At 45.5% G+C, this 13,345-nt stretch overlaps 1 pseudogene; it reads left to right on the forward strand.

Moving 5' to 3' along the window:
• The first annotated feature begins 1,722 nt into the window (after positions 1-1,722).
• On the forward strand, positions 1,723-11,021 carry LOC128094071 (40S ribosomal protein S13-like; annotated as a pseudogene).
• The last annotated feature ends 2,324 nt before the right edge of the window (positions 11,022-13,345 follow it).

Consider the following 13,345-nt stretch of genomic DNA (forward strand, 5'->3'; position numbering starts at 1 on the left):
TTGTCATAGACCCCAGGGTTGCTCAGCATCTTCTGTGAAGAAACTGTGTGGTTCAATCCAATGCAACCTCACTGGAGCTGGTCAGTAAGACTTGTGATTATACCCTGTCTAGGGAGGCTGGCACAACTCATTGTAAAACATTTCTAAAGTGTCACATGTAAAATGTAAACCCCCAGGACAGGGAAGAGGCTCATTGGATATTCACATTTACAATATAAAACCCCAGTAATAGGGTGATGATTTGGAGGATAAAGTCCTTGCCATACAAGCATGAAAATGAGTTCAAATACCAGCAACCTACGGGAAGCTGTGAGGGCACACCTGTAATGCCAATACTAGAGAGTTGGAGACTGGAAGCTCCTTGCTCCTTGGGGCAAGCTAGATAGATAAGCTAGCCTGATCAGGGAGCTCCAGTTTCAGTGAGAGATTACCTGAGTCAATTCGGGGTGTGTGTGGTGATGGTGGGGGCGGTGAGTTAAATTCTCAGTTCCCACAAGGTGGCAGGAGAGAACAACTCCCTAGAGTTTTCCTCTGACCTCTGTGTGTGGAATGTGAGCAATGCTAGCATATGTGTGTGTGTGCGCGCGCGCGCGTGTGTACGTACGTACGTGTGTACACACACACACACATACACACACACACACACACACACACACACACACACACACACACACATTTAAACCTTTGACTGCATGCTACTGAATGGTAGAGTACTTGCCTAGCATACATGAAGTACTGAGCTCAATTCCAGCACCAGAAGGAGTAAGAGGGCTGACACGGTGGCCCCCTGAATTCCAGACACCGTCAAGCTGGGTTTACATTCTGTTACAGTAACTTATGCCTTCATCTGTGGATTTGCACACCACATGCACATACATGTGCTCAAAACGGTGCTAAATCTTCCACTGGAGATATCACCTATTTTCTTCCTTGATGTTAAAATCTGAGGATTGAAGTCCACTGAGTTTGTAAAACAGATAAAAATTTAAATTCTCACTAGGTCTAGTGGAACTCTTTGGATCAACAGTAGCTGCTGGGGAAAATCCACTCTTCATATACTTGAGAGGTCCCGGGCTCAGAGCTAACACCACTGTTTCATGATTAATTGTAAACTATCAAATTATTCCTTTGGTTTTTGGAAAGCACCAAATAATTTGCAGGGTACTTCACACGAGCCCCTCCCCACCAGGGCAAGTACCTCAAGAAACAGCAGAGCCAGGACTGTAAACCCAGGCAAAAGCTCATGGCTAGGGAGGTCATAGGCCCTAGTTGGGAACTCATTATTGTTGTTTAGCTAAATTGACACGGTCAAAAACTGCTGTCTAAATATCAGTGTTTATACTCATGGACAAACACTACTCACACTCTCAATCAGAGAAGCTTGTCTTTGCACTGACTGCAGAGACTCACAGCTGCTCGAGATGCTCAGAATACATATGCTGGTTGAGTGCTCAGCCCTAAGCAGGACATTTAAACAACCCCCTCTAATGTGCAGGGAACACTGCAGAAGAGGGATCGGAGCCCGGAGACAGGGAGCAGAGCTGCAAACGGCTATTTTGAGGGCATGGCACAGCCATTGCAAACACGTCTCCTAGCAGCTGTGGTTGCTCGCACTGGGTCAGCACAAGACCGGGGCCCTAGCCTTCCTTGACGAACTATTGGCAACTGATGGATTCTGGGAGTCCGGGGGGACAGTCATTGCCTTCAGTTAACTGTGTACCAAACAGTGGCCCATTCAGCTCCAAAGGGAAGTTCCAAACCGATGGCCACACAGAGGGGCCTGGTTAAAAACCAGTGTGTCACAAAATAAAAAGGCATGAATGTGAGATGGGGACCTGTGGGGCGGAGGGAGTGGAATGATGGGGTGCGGAGAGAATAAGGGAAGGTGTAGAGAAAGAGTAAACAGAACGCAGCAAACACGTATATGAAAACTGTCAAAGAACAAATTTAATTTTCTAAATTAACTTCCTCCTAGAACTTCATCTTGGGTTATCAGTTTGCTACACAAGGCCAAGATTACTTCCAGCTGCGTACCTCAATGTAATCTCCGTGCAGCTTCTCTGGCTGTGATTAGTGAGTTTGGGCACAGTGCATACCATATCAGAGTTGGAAAACCCCACTGTCCATCAGTGTTATGTGACGTTCTCCTGGAGATGTGAAAAAACACCTGCTCACCCAGAATAGGGCACCAACTACAGGCCAAAGTGATGGCTCCACCCAAGTCCAGTCGGATGAACCAATGAGCTTATTAGGCTTACTTGTAGGTGACCCCCAAACAGCCATGTCACTAAAAAGCTTTACCCAGCATGGATAACTTCCCCATAGCTGCAGAAATGGCATCTCCCCACCCCTCTCAGTCAACCTTCCACATTCCATATATTCTAGGTCCTTCTGAGACCACATGCAGCTAGGGCAGAATTACATATAACAGGCAGGGACATGAAGACAGGGTGGCTGGGATCCTCGGTGAGGGTTTAATGACCCTCCCCCACCTCCTTCTAAGCAGGGACAGTAACAGGTCAGTCTTGAGGGTCACTTGTGAGTGGTCACAGCTGCCCTGATGATGGTGGAGGAGAGCTGCCCTACAATAATGGAGACATCCTAGCTCTTCAGGCAGGGGTAGAGTAGGAAGAAGTGGGGGTGGGGAGAGTCACCTCATCTGTCTACTCAATAGAAGTGATGGAAATTTCCTTAGGCATAATTGACATTGGCTCCACTATGTCAATGGGTCACCAGGGTTGACTTATCCAGTAATGGTAAGGTGCCTGGAGCTCCTGCCTTCTACACACTGGTGGTGGGTCCAGGTGCTTCACACAGAGGGGCAGGACTGACAGCATCCCCCCTGGGGCATCATTACCATCTTGTCAGAAGTGCCTGATCAGACAAGGCATGGGGGCCCCCACTGTAGGGACTCATAGATGCATAGACAGTAAAAAATGATATTACTCCTCCCTGCTGCTACCCACAAGCAACCTCAGCACCTCCCAACCCCCGGTGCTTATGCTTGAAAACCAAGTATTGGCAAGGATCTTTTCTCCCCACTTCTTTCCGGGGTAGCGTCCTCCAGGGATCAATAGTGAACAGGATGCAGCCGGCTCCAGGCAAAAGTCCTCTGGCTGAGGATCTCTCAGAAGAGCCCGAGGGCAGATGCCACCAGCACCAGAGTTTCTGGACCGTCTTAGGCCGTGCACTTGGAGCAAGGCTGAGCATCATGGCTGGAGGCGTTAGTCAGGGGTCTCTAGAGAACAGAACTGATAGAATGACTCTATAGAAATGTACAGAAGGGACTCGTTAGAACGGCTTGCAAGGCTGTAGTCTGACTAGTCTACTAATGGCTGTCTGTTTCCCAACTGAAGGATCAAGAAATCTAGCGGTGGTTCAGCCCGTGAAGCCGGGTGTCTCAGCTGGTCTTCAGTTCATGCTGGAATCCAGTAGGCTCTCGTGCCAGTGAAGGAACGGACTTGCTAGTGAGAGTGAGAGCAAGCGGACAAAGAGAGCGAGCTTCCTTCTTCCGCGTCCGTCACACAGGCTGCCAGCAGAAGGTGTGACCCTGATTAAAGGTGGATCTTCCCACCTCAAGTGATTTAATTAAGAAAAAATTCCTCACAGGGGTACCCAGCCTGTTGGGTTGTAGTTAATTCCAGATGCAGTCAAGTTGGTAGCCAAGAATAGCCATCACACTGAACATAGCCCCAGCACTCCATTGTGGGTTGGGAGTAGTAGAAACTAATAATTCCTTCCCCATTTTGTAAGTGATATTTGACATCGGGAGAGGGTTTGGACAACTGCCAATGCCACTGTCCTGGCCCTGGCACTCACAGGAAGCTGCCCCCAGACTCAGCCAGCTGGCACCTCACCTCCTCCTCCATCCCTTCTGTGCTACACTGACCCCTCCCTACAGTAGCACTTTGGAAGTCAGTGTCAGTACTGAGCCACAAGCCAGGTCTGGTTCCTGAGGCTGCCACTTGTGAAGCCAATGTGTGTTTCCGTGGAAGGGCACACAGCCACGTGCAGCTAGCGGCGGTGGAAGCGGGCAGGGGTTTGCAGCTCTGGCATATAACACAGGCGCACGGTGAGAGGGGCTGCGGCGTGGTTCTGGCAGAGCAGGAATTTCTGGCCTCCACGGGCAGGATCTGAGCTGCTGCTAGCAGGCCAGAGTAATTAAACTAGCCCAAATGGACAGGTGGGCTCTTAAAGGGCCATTAGGGCCATAGTGATGGCCTAGTCCCACGTTGGGCGCCAGATATAGCAATAAATCCACGGGAGTCTGCTTAAGGAGTATTAGGGAATTTATTAGGATATAAATTGGGGAGAACAACTCACTAAACAGGGTAAGGGAAATCGTTGCAGAGTCCTGGAAGGCTGATAGCTGATCCCAAGCTGCTTCTGCCGCTCAAGTCAGTCCACACCGTCCAAGCCCATGAGGGAGAGAGAGAAGAGCTTGGAGTATGTGCCCCTCAGGTCTTAAGCTAGCTCTGAGGCCACTCCCTAGGAGCTGACACCTCAAGGTCATAGATGGAACAGGTAGCCACTACAGTAGAGTGTCTGGGGTCCCAGGGATAGGGGTATGCAGGGATCTGAAAGTAGCCTAAATTCAGCCAATTAGGGTTCCTCTCAAGAGAGCTCCGAACTACAGCACCCTCAGGTGAGAACCCAGTGGGAAATGAAGTCAATTCCTTTCAGAAACAGGCTGCCATGCAGATTTCAGGTCACACCTATCTACTCAGGCTATGTGCCTTCAAGGCTGCAAAACTGTCCATAGTTAATATTAGCACCGTCTGCGTTGCCTCTGTTGTCTCGACTCCTTAAGAAAGGAGACCCAGCCGGGCGGTGGTGGCGCACGCCTTTAATCCCAGCACTCGGGAGGCAGAGCCAGGAGGATCTCTGTGAGTTCAAGACCAGCCTGGGCTACCAAGTGAGTTCCAGGAAAAGGCGCAAAGCTACATAGAGAAACCCTGTCTCGAAAAACAAAAACAAAAACAAAAAAAAAAGAAAGGAGACCCTCCCACCCTGGCTTTGGAGACCCTCCCACCCTGGCTTTGGAGCTGGTGCGGGGGATGCTGGGATAGTTTGTTTCTCTTTCTATGCTATTATCCATCCCAGGTTTTTTGTTTGTTTGATGTTTTAATTTTACAAAATATTGCCGGGCGGTGGTGGCGCACGTCCCAGCACTGGGGAGGCAGAGGCAGATGGATCTCTGTGAGCTGGAGGCCAGCCTGGTCTACAGAGCAAGTTCAAGGACAAGCTCCAAAGCTACACAAAGAAACCCTGCTTCGAAAAAAAAAAATCTATGGTTTTGAATGCTAGGGTTGCTTTTATGATCACTAGCATTTCTGATTTCCATTGCCTCCCCGACTCCACTCCTATTCTCCAGAAACAACAATTCTCAGCTATTTAAAAAATATAAAGCTTATCTCCAGAGCCTAGAGAGATGGCTCAGTGGTTAAGAGCACTGGAAGGTCTTCCTCAGGACCCAAGTTTGATTCCCAGCACCTACACGGCAGCTCATAACTGTCTGTAACTCCAGTTCCAGGGGGATCCAGCACCCTCTTCTGACCTCTACAGACCCCAGGCACATGCAAGGTACGCACACATGCATGTAGGCAAGATACTCATATACGTGAAAAATAAAATAAATCTTTTAAAAAAAAAATAAGTAATTTCTTTTCCAAAAGAGTTGTTCATGTGAGTCTGTGTGGTTGTGTGCTGTGTGTGTACAGGTGCCTGAAGAGACCTGCAGAGGCCAGAAGAGGCTTTGAGTTCCCCTGGAACTTGAGTTACAGGTACCTGTTAGCCACCTGACTAGGGTGCTGGGAACCAAACCCCGGTCCTCTCCAACAGCAGCAAATGCTCTTAACACTGAGCTATCTCTCCAGTCCTCAATTCTTTTCTTATTGTTATTAATGAACTATGTATATATTTGTATATATTCTACACACATACACACAGTAGAAAGCAACTTCATATGTAAGATAAAATAGCACATGCCTGTAATTTCAGCATTCAGGAAACTGAGGCAGAAGGATTACACATTCAAGGCCAACCTAGGCTACTCAGTGAGACCTAGGAAAGGCCTGGGTGGAGGTGATAGAGAGATCAAGCTAATTAATACATTCATAACCTCAGATAATGATTCTTGTCTGTAGTAGCAGCATTTGAAATTCCTTCAGCAATTTCAAAATACACAGTGCACTTTCAACTGTATCCACCAATCCATCAAATATTTTGAGAGTTTGCCTCAAATCCTGTCTGAGGTTTGGTAGTCTTTGACCAGCATCTCCCTAGGCCCTGTAACTGCCCTTCAGTTTCTAGGAGCTTTATTGTTTTAGATCCAACAGGAAAGGCTGAATGATATTCCATTGTGTGTATATTACACACTCTCTTTAGTTACTCATCTGTGATGGATACAGGTTGATACCATAACGTGGCTATTGTGAATAACACTGCAATCAACATGAGGTGTCGATATCCTTTTGACACTGAGTTTAACCTTTTGGGGAAGTACTCTGAAGTGGGATTGCTGTATTATATGGCAATTCTATTTTTAGTGTTTATGAACTCCATACTTTTCCCATGCCTTGACTTTATATTCCCACCAACAATGTACAAACGTTTTCTTTTCTCCACATTCTCACCAATATCTGTTACCTCTCACCTTATGATGATAGTTGTTCTGGAAGGCATGGAAGTTGTTCTGGAAGATATCTCACTGAGTCCTCTTCGCTGTCAGACTTCCACTGTCACGGGTCGCAAGCATGCTCCTGGGAAGGACCTGTTCCAGTCAGCGCTGCCCTACCTGTCAGTGCCCCTACCTGGCTGAAGCTGACATCTGACGACATGAAGAAACAGATTTTCACACTAGCCAAGAAAGGCCTGACTCCCTCCCAAATAGGTGTGATCCTGAGGGACTCACATGGTGTGGCACAGGTCCATTTTGTGGCTGGTGATAAAATTTCGAGAATCCTTAAATCCAAAGGCCTTCTCCCTGATCTCCCTGAGGATCTCTACAATTTGATTAAGAAAGTAGTTGCTGTCTGCAAACATTCTGAGAGGAACAAAAAGGATAAAGATGTTAAATTCCGTCTCATTCTGGTAGCAGAATTCACCTGTTGGCTCCTTATTATAAGCCTAAGTGGATCCTGCCCAGTTGGAAATATGAGTTGTCCACAGCCTCTGCTCTAGTGGCATAAATCCTCTTGTGTATGTGAGTAAAAAATAATATTAAACCAAGTGTGGTTGGTAGCACACGCCTATAATCCCAGCACTCAGGGAGGGAAAGCAGGACAATTACTGTAAATTTTAGGACAGCCTAGGCTACAAAGTAATATTCTATCTCAAAAAAGTTATTATTATTTAAATTAGATAGGATTAAATTAAATTAGGAAGTCCTTTGCAAAACACAGAAAGTGGCCTTGAAATGTTAAAGGAGACAATGCCTAATAAAAGTATGGCCACCATGAATCTTCGTGCAAGAAATGAAATTCACAAAGTAAGACTGTGGGAAATTATCAGCAACCCACAAAAAACACAGAAGCAGGAGGAGGCAGCATTTCATCTCTCTCAGCACGTGACCAGTCAGCAAGCAGGACATGAGTAGGCCCATGAAGGCTCTGCATTTTATAACCAATAAGGTTGAATTCAACATCCTCACTGAACACTGTCCTTTTAAGTACTGATAGGACATTTATAAAAAAAAAAATCAGCCTTTTCTAAGGCCCCAAATAAGAACTGTACACATTCAAAAGAAGTATAAGAAGGCCACGCCCAGTGTGTTTCAGAGTAAAGGTGCTGTAGTAAGTAAAGGGATGCAGTAAAGGTGGAAACTGGAATCCCAAACATCACACGTGCCGCTGATGGGATGTGAAATGGCGCCACACTCTGCAGTACAGTTAGCAGTTTTTTAATCAGTCAGGCAAACATCTACGGTGTGCCCAAGTCTTTCACTCCAAGGCACTTATTGAGGAGAGAAGAAAGTTCTTGTCCATATTATCTAAGTGCAAATACACATGCAGGTTTGTCTAGGATAGCTAAACACTGGTTCTCACCTGCTGTGGTTTGACTATGGCCTATCTCCTTGAACTTGTATGTATAGGAATTCCCAGATCGCATGGTAATAGTAGTAAGAGTGTAGAAATTAAATCCAACTATGGATTTAGTGCTGGGGAATATGGAAAGTGATCAGGTTTGGACAAAGTCATTAGGGTGGAATGCGAAGACTGAAGCTTGGTGGCGTTATGAGAAGAGGATTTGGCGTCTGCCGGGAATCTCAGCACCAGAGAGGCAGAGACAGGAGGAGACAGCAAGGTCAAGGCTATCCTAGACTCAAGAGTAAGTTTGAGGCTAGTCTTGGCTACAGGGTGAAATCCTATCTAGGAAGGAAGGAAGGAAAGGGGGAGGGGGTAGGGAGGGAGGGACAGAGGGAGGAAGGAAGAAAGGAAAGAAGGCAGGAGGAAGGAAGGAAGGAAGGAAGGAAGGAAGGAAGGAAGGAGGGAGGGAGGGAAGGAGGGAAGGAGGGAAGGGTAAGCAAAAGAGATACAGAGACCAGATGTGGACACAGATATGTACTTTCTCTATGTCATGGTCTGTTTCAGGGTTCTGCCAACAAGAAGGCCATCATCAAAACTGAGCCAACGTCAGCACCATGACCTTGAGCCTCCAAAACTACATAAACCCATTTAACTTTACAAAATAAACCTGCCTTGGGTATTTCAGTATGGTAATGAAAAATGGATGAATATGCCACCCTAATTCCCTCTAGCACATGAATAGATAAACAAGTTGTTGTGTATTTATATAATTGAATGCTACTGAGCAATAAAAAAATTAACTGTATAACATGAATCTTAAAAAGAAACCAGACCATAGAAGTACATTGTATATGGTTCCACTTGTATGAAATGCACCATTAAAAAATGCACACTGATTTACTGTGACAGAAAGTGGACCCATGGTTGTCAGGGAGATGATATTATATTATTATACAGAAATATGAAGAGACCTTGGATATGTCCATATGTCCTCTTGGTTGTGTTGATACTTCCATGATTAGATAATTTGTCAAAATGTGGTAAATTACATGCCTTAAATCCAGATAGTTTATTGACTATCTATTAAGCCTCAGTTGTTTCAAACCCAACCCAGTGAAAACTACATGGGACTTACATGGAGAAACTCTCAAAAGCATATTTTTTTACTCTTTAAAAACATAAAATAAATATAGTCCAATAGAAAGACAGTTTACCGTTGATAGGGACACAGTATTTCAAAAATTGGGTGCAATAAAAATACCATGAAATATTCAGGAGGTAGTGGCACACGCCTTTAATTCCAACACTTGGGAGGCAGAGGCAAGATCTCTGAGTTTGAGGCCAGCTTGGTCTACAGGACCAGTTCCAGGACAGCCAAGGCTGCACAAAGAAACCCTGTCTCAAAATGTGTGTGTGTGTGTATTATTCATTTACTTTCTTAAATGAGGTTGAAAAGTGATTCCAAAATTACTGTAGAACAATGAAAACATCCATGATGTCCAGAAACAGAAGAGCACCATCTGTCCAGGAACAGACAAATGGTGAAAGAATCAAGTACACAGGTAAACCCAAGAGGAGACGGGACCTGACATAGGTAAAGAGATGGTCGACCAGAAGGAAGAGCCAAGTGGATCATGAAGACTGGCCAACAGGCTGACTGCGGGCTACTTGGCTTTACCAGTAGAACTGGTGAATTGGACACTGCAGGGGGCAAGGGACCATTTCTAAAGACCAAGTGGAAAGTTGGTGCTGCTGTTTGCTGGCAAATGGCTTCAGTTCCTTCCTAACTATTGGTAGGCTAGGCTGTTATCTCTCACTCCATCAGGACACTCCTAGAGGAATAAAAACATTTTCTTATAAAAATTAAACCATCAAAGGACTATGGGAAAGCATGGATGAATATTTTCATATTTACAGAGTGAAAAAAAAGTAAATTAAGAATGAAAATTCAAATGTGTAATGGGAAAGACTGCTCAATTTTAGAATTTAAAAGTTTGGTTGGGGCCAGCAAGATGGGTTCGCCAGCATGAGAGCTCGCTGACAAGACCGATGACCTGAAACCCACATGGTGGAAGGAGACAGGTGACTCTTGTAAAGTGTCCTCTGACCTCTGCACGTGCTGTGGCACATGTGCTCCCCAACACACACACACACACACACACACACACACACACACACACACACACACACACACTAAACAAATACATACATACATACATACATACATATTAAAATGTCAAATATATACAAACTAAAAATACATGCAAAATGTATATAAGCAAGAAAAGACTAATTTCCTCAGTTTCTTAAAAGAAAATTCCGTATATTTCAGTAAGATAAAGCTAAATAAATGAGCAAATCAAAGAATAATGCTCCTCAAGCCTGTGGAAAAAGCAGCCAAACCTTATTAGGACAAATGTGAACTGGAGCACGATTTTAATGGCTGACAACAACCACAAGTATTCATTTCCTCTGACAGCTTTTGCAGATTGGAAACTCAGAAGTTGCTACACTGGGCCGTTCTGGGCTGGGGTCCATCAAGAGGCCGCAGCGCTTTTGACAGGGAATACCACCATTGAAAAGCCAAACGTCTCATAGGTCAGTTCCCTATACTGGTTGTTTAATTGTATATGAGGTTGTTTAAATGTATATGATTCAAAATCAAATGCACCATGAGTCCAAGGTATGACTGCGAGCCCTTGCCCACCTTACATGGATGGTGCTTCACTGCCACCCTGGTTGAGAGCAGAGGTCACGTGCTCCTTCACACGTGCCACGCCATACAAAGCCCTAATTCATTTAACACCATTTATATAAAATTCCCTATGTGTCCAGCAGGTATAAATAATAACTCATAATGACCATATAGAATTGATAACCTTCATCCTGTAGAAATAATTGAGATACAGAGACATTAATTAACATTAAAAATCATTCAGTAATAAAAGGGAGAAACCTAGTCTTTCATTGGAGATAATAAGCCTCAAATTTTCATTTTTTTTTTTTTTTTTTTTTTTTTTTGGTTTTTCGAGACAGGGTTTCTCTGTGTAGCTTTGCGCCTTTCCTGGAACTCACTTGGTAGCCCAGGCTGGCCTCGAACTCACAGAGATCCGCCTGCCTCTGCCTCCCGAGTGCTGGGATTAAAGGCGTGCGCCACCACCGCCCGGCAAATTTTCATGTTTTTAAAACCACTAAAGTGAGATAGTTTTATTTGTTTATTGTCTTGGGAGACTTCTTTCCTACTGGATGGATTCTCTTTTCAGTCAAATTACCTATACTTAAGATTAGGTCCAGTAACATGGATCACCCTGGGAAAGGGGGAAAGGAATAGATTTTGTGGGTAGACTGGGGGCAGGTGGGCATGGGAACAGGGGGGATCGGGTGGGGGAGGGAATGGGAGGATAGAGTGGGGAGGGTATGGAGGAGGAGAGTGCTGGAAGAGACGACTGGAAAAAAAGGGGCATTTTGGCATGAAACCTAGTGCAAGGGAAACTCCCAGGAATCTACAAGGATGATCCCATCTAAGACTCCTAGCAATAGGGGATCTGTAGCCTGAGCTGGCCATTTCCTGTGACCAGGCAAGACTTTCAGTGGAGGGACTGGGACACCAACCCAGCCACACAACCTTCAACCTACAGTCTGTCTGCTCTGCCTATTGGGTGTACTAGGATTGGTGCCCAGCCCAGTTGTCATCAGAGAGGCTTCATCCAGCCAGCAACTGGTGGAAACAGATGCAGAGACCCACAGCCAACATTAGTCAGAGCTCAGGGAATCCTGCAAAAGAGCAGGAGGAAGGACTGTAGGAGCCTGAGGGGTCAAGTACATCACAAGGGAACCCACAGAATCAACTAACCTGGGCTCATAGGGGCTCACAGAGACTGAATCAACAACCAAGGAGCCTGCATGGGACTGACCTAAGCCCTCTGCATATATGTTATGTTACAGTTATATAGTAACATATATAGATATGTTACAGTTATGTAGTTTGGTCTTGTGGGATTCCTAACAGTGGGAGCAGGGGCTGTCTCTGACTCTTTTGCCAGCTTTTGGAACCCTATTCCTCATACTGGGTCACCTTGCCCAGCCTTAATATGAGGGAGGTGCCTAGTCTTAGTACAACTTGGTATGCCATGTTTTGTTAATATTCGTGGGATGCCCACCCTTTTCTGAATAGAAATGAAGAAGTGGATGGGGGCGGGGGACAGTGGAGATGTGGAAGGAGGGGTTGGGATGAGAGGAGGGAGGGGAAACTGTTGCTGAGATGTAAAATAAACAAATAAATAATAATAATAAAAAGATTAAGTCTAAGTATATTCAATGTGTCCTTTGAAAATGTGATGGAAAGCTCCTCTCCATCTCACTGCATGACTAGGGCACAGAGTCACCACAGGAAGCAGCAGGATGGATCTGTATTACTATTTCCTGGTGATTCCCTCTCCCGGGTAGGAAGAGAGCTAGGAGAACTCGGTCTTCCCTGCTGCAAGCCTGTCTTACATCATTGTCTGTTGACATGATGTGGATAGTGATAACTCCAACCAACCCTGTTGGTGAAGAGTTGGCACTGTGCCATCAGAAGACTCAGCCACATTCCAGCTGGCGGCATCGTGTTACATTCCTGAGATAGTTTTATGTCTCGACAATGCCCACTGTGGTGGTCAGGGCAAGACTCACCCTCCCTCAGCCATCTGTTCTCCATGGCAATCCATGGGCCCTTGCCTATATGTATGTTCTCTCTTCCATGTTTCAGCAGCTATGAAGCAGGGCAAATTGTCCTGGCTCACACACGTTCCTCTCACAGCAGAAGGGAAAGTCAGCAAGTCAAGGGACTGAGCAAGCACACAATCAGAGACAGAACTGCTAGCAGTCTCTCCTTATAGTTCCTCCCAAACGCTAGAGGTGATTCTTTTTTCAGGCTTCCTGACTTGTCTTTGATAGGTAAGTAGTGGAAAGACAGACTACATGGCCCAGACAGTGCCTTCCTTCTTCCCAGACTGCTGTGGGTGGGAAACCCTGTGCTCCAAGCGAGACATGTTTCTTCCAACTTTGCTCTCTGGAATGCAGGTTCTTGAGCTGTTTCAACAGTAAAGGGTACTGTGAGTGAACTCATTTTGACTGAGCGCCACTCTGTTTCTCTTGAAGACTCCCTTTTCTTGGATTCTGTAAGCATATTAAAGGCTCTGGGAATTCCCAAAGATGTCTTATCTGTGCTTTAATTTAGCATTTCCAAAACTGATTTGATTACAGATTTCATTTTGCTGTACATTTATATACTGTCCTGGTCATAAACCCTAGCAACAGGAATCTTTGCCCGGGACCCC

This window comes from Peromyscus californicus, unplaced genomic scaffold, assembly GCF_007827085.1.
Source record: "Peromyscus californicus insignis strain IS unplaced genomic scaffold, ASM782708v3 Scaffold_4__1_contigs__length_199733344, whole genome shotgun sequence".
NCBI lineage: Eukaryota > Metazoa > Chordata > Mammalia > Rodentia > Cricetidae > Peromyscus > Peromyscus californicus.